General features: G+C 42.8%; 1 long non-coding RNA gene across 2 annotated transcripts in view; it reads left to right on the top strand.

Moving 5' to 3' along the window:
* The first annotated feature begins 304 nt into the window (after nucleotides 1–304).
* LOC130302886 (uncharacterized) overlaps nucleotides 305–15662 on the top strand; it is a 110016-nt gene continuing 94658 nt past the window's right edge. The window contains exons 1-2 of one of the 2 annotated variants that reach the window (XR_008853035.1): nucleotides 324–426; nucleotides 841–869. This is a non-coding gene — a long non-coding RNA (uncharacterized LOC130302886). Of the gene's footprint in view, nucleotides 427–840; nucleotides 870–15662 lie in introns of both variants that reach the window. The other variant, XR_008853041.1, reaches the window with a different exon arrangement.

Genomic DNA, 15662 nt, shown 5'->3' with positions numbered 1-15662 from the left:
TACATAATAACAGTAGGTAAAATACTTACAGTTCAAAAAATGGTAAGGAAACCCTTTACAATTACCTAGATTTCTACAATAATTATTTATAAATTAGGTGATCTGGTTATTAACAAACTTTACTGTTTGTGTTTTTTATTGAGCACATTGGGGGAGATTTATCAAAACCTGTACAAAGGAAACGTTGCTCGGTTGCCCATAGCAACCAATCAGATTGCTTCTTTCATTTTTAACAAGGCCTCTGCAAAATGAAAGAAGCGATCTGATTGGTTGTTATGGGCAACTGGGCAACTTTTCCTCTGCACAGGTTTTGATAAATCTCCCCCATTGTGAGGACATCACAAAGTGCAGGAAACCCTTGTATTTAGAGGGATTCTGTCAAATGGAGACTCCATAGGATAACTATTAGGGTAGCTGAAGATGATGGTAGTTGTTAAGTTTATAAAATTTTATTTTTATTTTTCAGTCAAGGTCAAGGAGGTGGGATTGAGATGCTGAAGTGCCACAGGCTGTCACACCTCCTCACTAACCCTCACCTTCCAGCCCCTAATTGACTGATAAACAGGGCTCTGTATGTCAATCAAGGAGGGGCTGAGAGGAAAGGGTTAATGGGGAGGTGTGACAGCCTGTGGCATGTGAGAATCCTTCTTTAGCAGCAGTCACCTCCACCAAACGTTTCCTGTAAATGCAAATAAGATTTGCCCAATGTTGAAGAGGAATCTTAGACCATTCTTCTTTGCAATTTTGTTTCAGTTCATATGTATTTCTGGGATCTCTTAAGTGCAAAGCCTATATAGTATTTTCTTTACAATTTTTTTAAATAGTTTTTTTGTCTTACAGTATATCACTCAACATCTCTACATCTTGAGGTAATGGCCTGCTGCCCTTACATTCTCTTCTTTTAATTAGATGTTCCCTCAATGATTGTAGGAAATGGAGGCCCTGAGACAGAGCCTACCAAACCATGATGCTCCCTCCACCGCACTTTACAGTTAGGATAAAGTTTTATTGTTGGGTATATAATGTTTCTCCTTCCAACATAGTGATGTGTATTTGTCCTAAAGGTTCCACTTTTTCAGTCCATCTCAAGTTTGCCCAAGACTGATTGTTCCACAATGCCTTTAGAAACAAAATGTTGTTTCTGTGGAAAACTTTAGTTTTTTATTTTTTAAATCAACTGGTGCCACAAAGTTAAACAGATTTGTAAATTACTTCGATTAAAAAATCTTAATCCTTCCAGTACTTATTAGCTGCTGAATACTACAGAGGAAATTATTTTCTTTTTGGAACACAGAGCTCTCTGCTGACATCACGAGCACAGTGCTCTCTGCTGACACCTAAGAACTGTCCAGAGCAGCATATGTTTGCTATGTGGATTTTCTACTACTCTGGACAGTTCTTAAAATGGAAAGAGATGTCAGCAGAGAGCACTGTGCTCGTGATGTCAGCAGAGAGCTCTGTGTTCCAAGAAGAAAATAATTTCTTCTGTAGCATTCAGCAGCTAATAAGTACTGGAAGGATTAAGATTTTTTAATAGAAGTCATTTACAAATCTGTTTAACTTTCTGGCACCAGTTGATTTAAAAATAAAAAGTTTTTCACCGGAGTACCCCTTTAATATATTCATTAATGACCTTGTAGAGGGGTTGAATAGTAAAGTTGCAATCTTTGCAGAGGATACTAAACTCTGTAAAGCGGTAAACACTATAGAGGACAGTGCACTGTTACAAATGGATCTGGATAGGTTGGAGGTTTGGGCTGGGAAGTGGCAGATGAGGTTCAACACTGATAAATGTAAGGTAATGCACATGGGGAGGAAAAATCCAGGCTGGGATTATGTATTAAATAGAAGCACACTTGGGACGACTGACATGGAAAAGGACTTAGGAGTCTTAGTTAATATTAAATTTATCTGTAGTGACCAGTGTCAGGCAGCTACTGACAAGGCAAATAAAATCATGGGGGGCATCAATAGGGGCATAGATGCCCACGACAAGGAAATAATTCTACCGCTGTACAAATCACTAGTCAGACCACACATAGAATACTGTGTACAGTACTGGGCACCAGTGTATGATATCAAATCTTAATTTATTTCACTGATAAAATCGTTATCAAAAAGTGTTAACTAATAATGGGAGGGGGGTGAGGGTACAGGTGAGTGCCTACACTCAGAGCCCTGCCTGATCTAGGGAGGGTACCTAAACTAAGTGTGGATAGGAATGGGAAACATAGAGACAATATATACAGATAAGTTAGCCTCTTCTACCAACGCGTTTCGCCTAATGTGGAGACATAGGCTCATCAGGGGACAAGAGGGCAACAAATATATACAGCGATAACAAAGTATTAGTACATTGAAACATAGATGAGTTAACACTTAAGTACTAAACGATTGACATAGAACAGATACAATCTGATAAGTAGAAGAAGATGGGAATTGGTCACAGTGGTCAGGGACAGTCAAACTAGGGTATATGTTGTCAGTGTCTAATTGTCAAGATAAAGATGCATAGAGACATTTAGAAATGGGATATCAAATACAGTACAGTATTAGACCTAAATGATGTATAATGGTGTCCTATACAAGTTAAGGTATTAATAAAGAAGTAATCTTCAGAGTATTTATATTCACTCCATGTACAATTCCATACTGCAAAAAACAAATTAGAGGACATGAGACATCCAATCTCAAAGAATATTTATAGAGATTCCAAATCGTATATCAATTTATCTTACCACAGGTGTGAATAAGTGGTAGATGCCATAATCAATAGAAAATGATGATAGATCAAGAAGGTAACGTTAGGTCTAGACAAAAAAGATAAATACAAGAAATTGTAGTGTCCAAATACAGTACAGAACCAAATAAATAGAAAACAAAGGGCCTATCACATACCCTGATGCGACAGCCTGTACATGTATGATATCCCATATAAGCCAGATTCAATTGGTTCCAAATCAAAATTGATAACTGTGAACCCAAAGAAACATCAATTGAAATTATCCATGTGCTTATAGTATGAATGTATACTGATGAAGTAATAAGATACATAGTAAGCCAGTTGTACTGACCTGTCCACAGCCACTAAATAGAGTCAGCGTGTGCATAAACAAGATGAGGCCATTTTAGCCTGAGATAGATCCCAGGTAGCTAAAGAGAGAAAATATGACGCCAGGTCAAAAAGAAAGAAACTAAGTGAACAGTCTGTAAACAAGATGAGTGAATAGTCTATGAGCAAGATGCATAAACTAACTGCTAAATACCTTATCAGATGAGGATATGATGTCTACTACCGGAGATGGTGAGCGCCAGCACGCCGCTGGATATCGAAGCTCACCCGGCGTTTAAATAGAGCTCCCGGGCGTCTTTGATGATGCTGCTTCCGGTGTATGGAACGCAGCAAAGACGTCACATCCGGCGAATTGACCCGCACAGAAGGCGGAACTAATCGCGGCGCCACACAGATCGTGTGGAGCGCAACCGGAAGTATGCTGTGGTTCAATGGACCGCAGACCCTGGCAACTACCGGTGCCTGGAACGCAAAGCGATATCTCTTCCGGTCCCCATGAACCGCAAGAGAGGAGCAATAGAAGTTAAAGAGAAACCGCAATTGGTCAAGATGCTAACCTAGATTGACACCAAAGATGACACCAAAACATGTCACATCACATCGGGTTACAATCTATTGACCTGGCATACCAGTTCAAATATATGGAAAGAAAATAAAGATAAATATAGATCAAGTACAGTAGGGACAAGGGAGCCTACCTGAAAAAACACATGGAACATTATAAATAGTCTGTCTGTTCGAGTACCACTGAGACCCAATGATATAGATGGCAAACAAATGATAAAAATAGGGATAGGAGAAGGAGGGGGGAGGGGGGGGGGACCAAAATAAAAAGTCCCATGACCTCTAAGGGTATCCACCAAGATTTTAAATGTATGATGCAAACGAAATTGCGTCATTAAGTCCAAGAGGGACAAAAGTCCGCAACTGGTAAATCCATTTTGTCTCCATTTGAAGAAGTTTTTTGTCTAGATCTCCACCCCTACTATCAAGTTGGACCGTAGTAACACTCTGGAAAGTTAAATTACAAGGAGAGTCTGGGTGGAAGAGATGCATGTGATTAGATAGGGTTTTATCCCTTTTATTTCTTATATCCCCTATATGCTCTAGAATACGTCGTCTAAATTGTCTACTAGTTTTTCCGACGTATCCCTTGGGACAGGTGCAGGAGGCTAAGTAAATGACATCCATTGTTTTGCAATTCGCATAATTGCGATTAGTGTAGACATGATCGTCAGTATAACGTTTAAAGGTTTTTGATACTTTTATGTAGTCACAGGCTTTACATCCCCCACATCTAAATGTGCCCTTGATTTTTGGGTTAAGCCACGTAGATTGTTTTGGAGTGGAGAGGTGACTATGTACTAGGAGGTCCTGTAGATTTTGAGACCTTCTATAAGTCACTATTGCTCTATCTTCAATTAGTTGTCCTACCAGGGGGTCACTTTTTAAGATTGGCCAATGACAATTGATGATTGATCTGATGTCTGACGCTGCTGCATCAAAGGTGGCAATTATGCGTGGGGCAGTCGTCTCATCAGGAATCCTGTCTTTGGATTTGAGAAGACTATTTCTGTCCTTTGTACAAGCATTTTGGTATGCTTGTTTTAGAACTCTGTCGGGATATCCTCGTTGTCTGAAACGTGACCTAAGGTCACTGGCCTCTAATTTAAAGGCATTATCTGAAGAGCAATTTCGTCGAATACGATGGTATTGCCCCTTAGGTATACCCTTTTTTAAGGGGACTGGATGATGACTTTCCCACCTAAGTAGATTGTTACCTGCAGTAGGTTTTCTGTATACTTTAGTATGAATAGTGCCGTCTTCACTTCGTTCCAATGTAACATCTAAAAAATTTAGGGAATTTTTATTAATCTCATATGTGAACCTTAGGCCAATATTATTCACATTGATATCTTTTATAAAGTCATGAAAGGACTCAGATGTTCCAGACCAAATGATCGCTATATCGTCAATATAGCGTGCCCAGAGTATGATGGAATTATGGTACATTGAGTAGTGGTCATTGAAGATAACCGTTTCCTCCCACCAACCCAGGAGCATGTTGGCATATGTGGGGGCCACTGGGGACCCCATTGCCGTGCCCCTGAGTTGGTGGTATATTTTACGGTTGAACAGAAAGAAGTTATGTGTCAAGATGAATGATAGTAATGTCATAATTAGATTGTTATGGGGTGTCAGAAGTACACTTCTGCTTTTCAGATAGAACTCGACTGCCTCCAAGCCTGACTTGTGAGGAATGGAACTATAGAGTGCTTCCACGTCGATCGTGCACAGCCAGTGATTTTGTTCCAGGGTGATGCCCTCCAATTTTAATAATAGATCAGTTGTGTCTCTGGTGTATGACGGTAGACTCAGGACAAATGGTCTAAGTATTTTGTCCAAGTAAATGCTTATATTTTGGGTCAAATTGTCCACACCCGAGACAATTGGGCGACATTTAAGAGGTGATAACCCTTTATGTACCTTAGGTAATCCATAAAAAGTAGATGTCCGTGGGTGGAGAGGAAGTAAAAAGGAAAACTCATTCTCATCAATTAATTTAGCGGATTTTGCCTCCAGAAGGATGTTTTTAAGTTCCTTATGATATTTTATAGTGGGATTGTAGTCTAGAATTCGATAGGTAGTGTTATCGTTTAATACCTGTAAACACATTTGAACATATTGGTCCTGATTCATAATCACCAAATTCCCTTCTTTATCAGAAGGTTTGATAATTATATCGGTGTTGCTTTTGAGTGACTCGAGCGCGGCCGACTCCGATCTTGATAGATTATAACTGGGTATTTGAAAGTTAGAGAGAGTAAGTTCAATATTTCGACAGACTATATCGACAAAACTGTCAATACAGTCATGATCTCCCACTGGTGGGAACCGGGTACTTTTAGGTTTTAGTTTGGTAAAAGGGCCTTCTCCTGGAACCCTATCACTTTCTGATAGCAGTGAGTTAAGTGTGACTATACCTTCTAGGTCCGATGGAGTAATACCAAGGGTGGTACAAGTACGTGTGTCCTGCATTTTAAAAAATTTTTTCCACTTTAATTTTCGTCCAAAGAGATGGATATCTTTTATCCATTCAAACGTTTTAGGAATAGCTGTCGGTACAAATGATAGACCTTTGTTTAGGACTGCTCGTTCATGTTCTGTAAGAACATGTGCAGAGAGATTGATGATCTGATTGTCCGTTGGTTCTACTAACTCCTGGGTACCTGTCCTTGTGGCCCTTGCTCCAAAAAAGAGGGAGAAGATGATGTATATGATTGTGATTGTCCAACCATTGATGGATGAAGAGATGCGGCTGGGATAGAGGAAGTTTGTCCAGAAGGTATAAATGACCCTCTTCCTCTTCCTCTTGGGTTCCTGCCCCTGCCTCGTGGATTGTGATTCCATCTCTGTCCACCGTATCTCGTTTTGTATGGTGAACGGTAATTGGGATTTCTAGATTTATCAGAATCCGATAGTTCTGCTTCCGAAGAGGAAATATCGGTATCGGTAATTCTGTTGGGCTCCTGTCCAATGAAGGTATATGCCCGGTTGTCCCTAAATTCTGTGAGATCTCTTTTGAATTGTTTGTGTTTATGTTCTTTCAGCACAAATTTATATTTCTCTATGTTGTTTTGTAGCTCACCCTCTTTTTTGGTAAAGTCTGGGTCACTTCTCAATGTGTTGGCAGTCTTTATCAGGTCTTGTAATTTTGTTGTAACTGTATCTAAATTAATCTTTTCTTCGTCTAGAAGGAGTTGCATAAATCTAATAGACGCAGAAGTCGCTTCCTTTTCCCATTTAGTCATTAATTGTGGAGTCCTGGATCGAACTGCTGGAATTATGGAAATTCTCAAACCCTTTGGGACAATATTATGAAGAATATAGTTCTCCAATGACTTAACCTCCCACCAAGATTTTAGTTGGTCTTTATATGTTGTATGTAATTCTTTAAAAATAGTAGTAAGTGTTGGGATGGATTTATTAATTTGAATGAGTTCTTTCTCTGAAAAAACCTCTCTAGCCTCCTCATTCCACCCCTCCGTATTCAGGGACTGTAAAAAGTTGCTAGCCATCTCAAGTAAGATTACTCCCTGGTAGGACAACTAATTGAAGATAGAGCAATAGTGACTTATAGAAGGTCTCAAAATCTACAGGACCTCCTAGTACATAGTCACCTCTCCACTCCAAAACAATCTACGTGGCTTAACCCAAAAATCAAGGGCACATTTAGATGTGGGGGATGTAAAGCCTGTGACTACATAAAAGTATCAAAAACCTTTAAACGTTATACTGACGATCATGTCTACACTAATCGCAATTATGCGAATTGCAAAACAATGGGTGTCATTTACTTAGCCTCCTGCACCTGTCCCAAGGGATACGTCGGAAAAACTAGTAGACAATTTAGACGACGTATTCTAGAGCATATAGGGGATATAAGAAATAAAAGGGATAAAACCCTATCTAATCACATGCATCTCTTCCACCCAGACTCTCCTTGTAATTTAACTTTCCAGAGTGTTACTACGGTCCAACTTGATAGTAGGGGTGGAGATCTAGACAAAAAACTTCTTCAAATGGAGACAAAATGGATTTACCAGTTGCGGACTTTTGTCCCTCTTGGACTTAATGACGCAATTTCGTTTGCATCATACATTTAAAATCTTGGTGGATACCCTTAGAGGTCATGGGACTTTTTATTTTGGTCCCCCCCCCCCCTCCCCCCTCCTTCTCCTATCCCTATTTTTATCATTTGTTTGCCATCTATATCATTGGGTCTCAGTGGTACTCGAACAGACAGACTATTTATAATGTTCCATGTGTTTTTTCAGGTAGGCTCCCTTGTCCCTACTGTACTTGATCTATATTTATCTTTATTTTCTTTCCATATATTTGAACTGGTATGCCAGGTCAATAGATTGTAACCCGATGTGATGTGACATGTTTTGGTGTCATCTTTGGTGTCAATCTAGGTTAGCATCTTGACCAATTGCGGTTTCTCTTTAACTTCTATTGCTCCTCTCTTGCGGTTCATGGGGACCGGAAGAGATATCGCTTTGCGTTCCAGGCACCGGTAGTTGCCAGGGTCTGCGGTCCATTGAACCACAGCATACTTCCGGTTGCGCTCCACACGATCTGTGTGGCGCCGCGATTAGTTCCGCCTTCTGTGCGGGTCAATTCGCCGGATGTGACGTCTTTGCTGCGTTCCATACACCGGAAGCAGCATCATCAAAGACGCCCGGGAGCTCTATTTAAACGCCGGGTGAGCTTCGATATCCAGCGGCGTGCTGGCGCTCACCATCTCCGGTAGTAGACATCATATCCTCATCTGATAAGGTATTTAGCAGTTAGTTTATGCATCTTGCTCATAGACTATTCACTCATCTTGTTTACAGACTGTTCACTTAGTTTCTTTCTTTTTGACCTGGCGTCATATTTTCTCTCTTTAGCTACCTGGGATCTATCTCAGGCTAAAATGGCCTCATCTTGTTTATGCACACGCTGACTCTATTTAGTGGCTGTGGACAGGTCAGTACAACTGGCTTACTATGTATCTTATTACTTCATCAGTATACATTCATACTATAAGCACATGGATAATTTCAATTGATGTTTCTTTGGGTTCACAGTTATCAATTTTGATTTGGAACCAATTGAATCTGGCTTATATGGGATATCATACATGTACAGGCTGTCGCATCAGGGTATGTGATAGGCCCTTTGTTTTCTATTTATTTGGTTCTGTACTGTATTTGGACACTACAATTTCTTGTATTTATCTTTTTTGTCTAGACCTAACGTTACCTTCTTGATCTATCATCATTTTCTATTGATTATGGCATCTACCACTTATTCACACCTGTGGTAAGATAAATTGATATACGATTTGGAATCTCTATAAATATTCTTTGAGATTGGATGTCTCATGTCCTCTAATTTGTTTTTTGCAGTATGGAATTGTACATGGAGTGAATATAAATACTCTGAAGATTACTTCTTTATTAATACCTTAACTTGTATAGGACACCATTATACATCATTTAGGTCTAATACTGTACTGTATTTGATATCCCATTTCTAAATGTCTCTATGCATCTTTATCTTGACAATTAGACACTGACAACATATACCCTAGTTTGACTGTCCCTGACCACTGTGACCAATTCCCATCTTCTTCTACTTATCAGATTGTATCTGTTCTATGTCAATCGTTTAGTACTTAAGTGTTAACTCATCTATGTTTCAATGTACTAATACTTTGTTATCGCTGTATATATTTGTTGCCCTCTTGTCCCCTGATGAGCCTATGTCTCCACATTAGGCGAAACGCGTTGGTAGAAGAGGCTAACTTATCTGTATATATTGTCTCTATGTTTCCCATTCCTATCCACACTTAGTTTAGGTACCCTCCCTAGATCAGGCAGGGCTCTGAGTGTAGGCACTCACCTGTACCCTCACCCCCCTCCCATTATTAGTTAACACTTTTTGATAACGATTTTATCAGTGAAATAAATTAAGATTTGATATCTAAACCTTATTGGTGATTTTTCACTTTTGCTATATAATATTTACCTTCACCAAGGGATACCTTTATCATTCTATGGATTGAGAAAACCAATTATCTTTATTTTCTCCTGAATTTCTTCGCACCAGTGTATGAGAAAGATGTAGTGGAGCTGGAGAGGGTTCAAAGACAGGCAACCAGGGTAATACGGGGGATGGGAGGACTACAGTACCCAGAAAGATTATCAGAATTAGGGTTATTTAGTTTAGAAAAAAGAAGGCTTAGGGGAGACCTAATAACTATCTATAAATATATCAGGGGACTGTACAGAGATCTCTCTCATGATCTATTTATACCCAGGACTGTATCTATTACAAGGGGGCATTCTCTACGTCTAGAGGAAAGAAGGTTTCCACACCAGCACAGACGGGAATTCTTTACTGTAAGAGCAGCGAGACTGTGGAATTCTCTCCCGGAGGCGGTGGTCATGGTGAACTCTGTAAAAGAATTTAAGAGGGGCCCAGATGCATTTTTGGTGAATAACAAAATTACAGGTTATGGATATTAGATCTTTATCAACTCAGTAGGGACTCATTAGGGTTATAGGTTGAATTTGATGGACTCTGGTCTTTTTTCAACCTTATGAACTATGTAACTATGTTATATACAGATTAGACGTGCATCTTTTTAGCACAAATGCACAAGCTTAGTTTGAAGGAAAAGAAAAAAGAAAAAAACACTGTACACCAAAATCATAATCTTACTGTAGAGCATGGTGAATGCAGTATTATGGTTCGGGCTGCTGTCATAGCTTGGAAGAAAGACGAGACACAGGCGATATGATAGAATTGTTTAAATACAAAAAGGGAATTAACACGGTAAATGGGGGGAGAATATATTTAAAAGAAGAAAAACGACCAAAAGAAGAATCAAAAATGTTTTATATGTTGTACATCTTGGTAAACCATTAACCTTTCTAATATACTTCATATAAAATGTATCTCCTTTTTTATAGAAATCATGGCTTGCAAAAAAAGACCTCTAGGGGTCCCCATACCATCCAGAACATGTCTGGCTGCAGCCTCATCTTTGTTCCAGCTGAAGCACAGGCTTGGACAAAGTCCTGGAAGTGAGGGCAGCATGAAAACAGAAAGGACGGGTTACAATGCAACCTATAGTGATTGGATGAAGAGACCCAGCATGACACAGCAGACTCAGGGAGGAAATTAATACATGGTGATTGAGAGCTTGCCTCAGACACACCCCTTCCTCAGAATACAGAAGCTAGACAAAAACTACTAAGTTAGGAATATCATATAATAAAAAGGTTACTTATCATTCTGTCCAGAGGAAACCTTATGATGTCAAGATGGGCAATATCTAATCATAGACATCTAATATGGAATGCAAAATACACTCCCCTCCCCCTTCTAACCAACTACAAATCACATGATTCCAAGAATGAGCAAATCCATCTAAGGATATAAACATGGAAGAAATTTTATATACTTCCGCACCATTCTGGACTATTTTCTATACATGATCTTGGTAAGACATTAAGACAAATAACAGAGTTTCATGATCTTGCTAGACTATGTTTTAGGAGGAAGAACTTAAAACAAGTTTCCTGTATGGAAAATATACTTATTATCGATAGAAAAATTCTACCAATATGTCTAAGCAATTATTTAATGTTTTCATAGATTATGAGTCTTGATTCTTCTGCAGGTAGAATGAAGTCTCGCAATATCCTAAAACTATAATCTCAATAAGGAGTGTTACGCCGAGCGCTCCGGGTCCCCGCTCCTCCCCGGAGCGCTCGCTACACTCTCGCTACTGCAGCGCCCCGGTCAGATCCACTGACCCGGTGCGCTGCGATACCGCCTCCAGCCGGGATGCGATTCGCGATGCGGGTGGCACCCGCTCGCGATGCGCACCCCGGCTCCCGTACCTGACTCGCTCTCCGTCGGTCCTGTCCCGGCGCGCCCGGCCCCGCTCCCTAGGGCGCGCGCGCGCCGGGTCTCTGCGATTTAAAGGGCCACTGCGCCGCTGATTGGCGCAAGTGGTTCTAATTAGTGTGTTCACCTGTGCACTCCCTATGTATACCTATGTGTTCCAGACCTCCTGCCGTTGCCCCTGACTACGATCCTTGCTGCCTGCCCCGACCTTCTGCTACGTCCGACCTTGCTTCTGTCTACTCCCTTGTACCGCGCCTATCTTCAGCAGTCAGAGAGGTTGAGCCGTTGCTAGTGGATACGACCTGGTCACTACCGCCGCAGCAAGACCATCCCGCTTTGCGGCGGGCTCTGGTGAACACCAGTAGTGACTTAGAACCGGTCCACTAGCACGGTCCACGCCAATCCCTCTCTGGCACAGAGGATCCACCTCCTGCCAGCCGGCATCGTGACAGTAGATCCGGCCATGGATCCCGCTGAAGTACCTCTGCCAGTTGTCGCTGACCTCACCACGGTGGTCGCCCAGCAGTCACAACAGATAGCGCAACAAGGCCACCAGCTGTCTCAACTGACCGTGATGCTACAACAGCTACTACCACAGCTTCAGCAATCATCTCCTCCACCAGCTCCTGCACCTCCTCCGCAGCGAGTGGCCGCTTCAGGCCTACGACTATCCTTGCCGGATAAATTTGATGGGGACTCTAAATTTTGCCGTGGCTTTCTTTCACAATGTTCCCTGCACTTGGAGATGATGTCGGACCAGTTTCCTACTGAAAGGTCTAAGGTGGCTTTCGTAGTCAGCCTTCTGTCTGGAAAAGCTCTGTCATGGGCCACACCGCTCTGGGACCGCAATGACCCCGTCACTGCCTCTGTACACTCCTTCTTCTCGGAAATTCGAAGTGTCTTTGAGGAACCTGCCCGAGCCTCTTCTGCTGAGACTGCCCTGCTGAACCTGGTCCAGGGTAATTCTTCCGTTGGCGAGTACGCCGTACAATTCCGTACTCTTGCTTCAGAACTATCCTGGAATAATGAGGCCCTCTGCGCGACCTTTAAAAAAGGCCTATCCAGCAACATTAAAGATGTTCTGGCCGCACGAGAAATCCCTGCTAACCTACATGAACTCATTCATCTAGCCACTCGCATTGACATGCGTTTTTCCGAAAGGCGTCAGGAGCTCCGCCAGGATATGGACTTTGTTCGCACGAGGCGTTTTTTCTCCCCGGCTCCTCTCTCCTCTGGTCCCCTGCAATCCGTTCCTGTGCCTCCCGCCGTGGAGGCTATGCAAGTTGACCGGTCTCGCCTGACACCTCAAGAGAGGACACGACGCCGCATGGAGAATCTCTGCCTGTACTGTGCCGGTACCGAACATTTCCTGAAGGATTGTCCTATCCGTCCTCCCCGCCTGGAAAGACGTACGCTGACTCCGCACAAAAGTGAGACAGTCCTTGATGTCAACTCTGCTTCTCCACGTCTTACTGTGCCTGTGCGGATATCTGCCTCTACCTTCTCCTTCTCTACTATGGCCTTCCTGGATTCCGGATCTGCAGGAAATTTTATTTTGGCCTCTCTCATCAACAGGTTCAACATCCCGGTGACCAGTCTCGCCCGACCCCTCTACATCAATTGTGTTAACAATGAAAGATTGGACTGTACCATACGTTTCCGCACGGAGCCCCTCCTAATGTGCATCGGACCTCATCACGAAAAAATTGAGTTTTTGGTCCTCCCCAATTGCACTTCCGAAATTCTCCTTGGACTATCCTGGCTTCAACACCATTCCCCAACCCTGGATTGGTCCACAGGGGAGATCAAGAGCTGGGGTACCTCTTGTTTCAAGGACTGCCTTAAACCGGTTCCCAGTACTCCCTGCCGTGACCCTGTGGTTCCCCCTGTAACCAGTCTCCCTAAGGCCTATATGGACTTTGCTGATGTGTTTTGCAAAAAACAAGCTGAGACTCTACCTCCTCACAGGCCTTATGACTGTCCTATTGACCTCCTCCCGGGCACTACTCCACCCCGGGGCAGAATTTATCCTCTGTCCGCCCCAGAGACTCTTGCTATGTCTGAGTACATCCAGGAAAATTTAAAAAAGGGCTTTATCCGCAAATCCTCCTCTCCTGCCGGAGCTGGATTTTTCTTTGTGTCCAAAAAAGATGGCTCCCTACGTCCTTGCATTGACTACCGCGGTCTTAATAAAATCACGGTAAAGAACCGCTACCCTCTACCTCTTATCTCTGAACTCTTTGATCGCCTCCAAGGTGCCCACATCTTTACCAAACTGGACTTAAGAGGTGCTTATAATCTCATCCGCATCAGGGAGGGGGATGAATGGAAAACGGCATTTAACACTAGAGATGGACACTTTGAGTATCTGGTCATGCCCTTTGGCCTGTGCAACGCCCCTGCCGTCTTCCAAGACTTTGTTAATGAAATTTTTCGTGATCTCTTATATTCCTGTGTTGTTGTGTATCTGGACGATATTCTGATTTTTTCTGCCAACCTAGAAGAACACCGCCAGCATGTCCGCATGGTTCTTCAGAGACTTCGTGACAATCAACTATATGCCAAAATGGAGAAATGTCTGTTTGAATGTCAATCTCTTCCTTTCCTAGGATACTTGGTCTCTGGCCAGGGACTACAAATGGATCCTGACAAACTCTCTGCCGTCTTAGATTGGCCACGCCCCTCCGGACTCCGTGCTATCCAACGTTTTTTGGGGTTCGACAATTATTACAGACAATTTATTCCACATTTTTCCACCATTGTGGCTCCTATCGTGGCTTTAACCAAAAAGAATGCCAATCCTAAGTCATGGTCTCCTCAAGCGGAAGACGCCTTTAAACGGCTCAAGTCTGCCTTTTCTTCTGCTCCCGTGCTCTCCAGACCTGACCCATCTAAACCCTTCCTATTGGAGGTTGATGCCTCCTCAGTAGGAGCTGGAGCGGTTCTTCTACAAAAAAATTCTTCCGGGCATGCTGTTACCTGTGTTTTTTTTTTTCTAGGACCTTCTCTCCGGCGGAGAGGAACTACTCCATCGGGGATCGAGAGCTACTGGCCATTAAATTAGCACTTGAGGAATGGAGGCATCTGCTGGAGGGATCAAAATTTCCAGTTATCATTTACACCGATCACAAGAATCTCTCCTATCTCCAGTCTGCCCAACGGCTGAATCCTCGCCAGGCCAGGTGGTCTCTGTTCTTTGCCCGGTTTAATTTTGAGATTCACTTTCGCCCTGCCGATAAGAACATTAGGGCCGATGCTCTCTCTCGTTCCTCGGATGCCTCGGAAGTAGAGCTCTCTCCGCAACACATCATTCCTCCTGACTGCCTGATCTCCACTTCTCCAGCCTCCATCAGGCAAACTCCTCCAGGGAAGACCTTCGTCTCTCCACGCCAACGCCTCGGAATCCTCAAATGGGGTCACTCCTCCCATCTCGCAGGCCATGCGGGCATCAAGAAATCCGTGCAACTCATCTCTCGTTTCTATTGGTGGCCGACTCTGGAGACGGATGTTGTTGATTTCGTGCGGGCCTGCACTGTCTGTGCCCGGGATAAGACTCCTCGCCAGAAGCCCGCTGGTCTTCTTCATCCTCTGCCTGTTCCCGAACAGCCTTGGTCTCTGATTGGTATGGACTTTATTACAGACTTACCCCCATCCCGTGGCAACACTGTTGTTTGGGTGGTCGTTGATCGATTTTCCAAGATGGCACATTTTATTCCTCTTCCGGGTCTTCCTTCAGCGCCTCAGTTGGCAAAACAATTTTTTGTACACATTTTTCGTCTTCACGGGTTGCCCACGCAGATCGTCTCGGATAGAGGCGTCCAATTCGTGTCTAAATTCTGGAGGGCTCTCTGTAAACAACTCAAGATTAAATTAAACTTTTCTTCTGCTTATCATCCTCAATCCAATGGGCAAGTAGAAAGAATTAACCAGGTCCTGGGTGATTATTTACAGCATTTTGTTTCCTCCCGCCAGGATGACTGGGCAGATCTTCTACCATGGGCCGAATTCTCATATAACTTCAGAGTCTCTGAATCTTCTTCCAAATCCCCATTTTTCGTGGTGTACGGCCGTCACCCTCTTCCCCCCCTCCCTACTCCCTTGCCCTCTGGTTTGCCCGCTG

Source organism: Hyla sarda, chromosome 1, assembly GCF_029499605.1.
Source record: "Hyla sarda isolate aHylSar1 chromosome 1, aHylSar1.hap1, whole genome shotgun sequence".
Classification (NCBI taxonomy): Eukaryota; Metazoa; Chordata; class Amphibia; order Anura; family Hylidae; genus Hyla; species Hyla sarda.
This window is presented reverse-complemented; position numbering and strand designations above follow the sequence as displayed.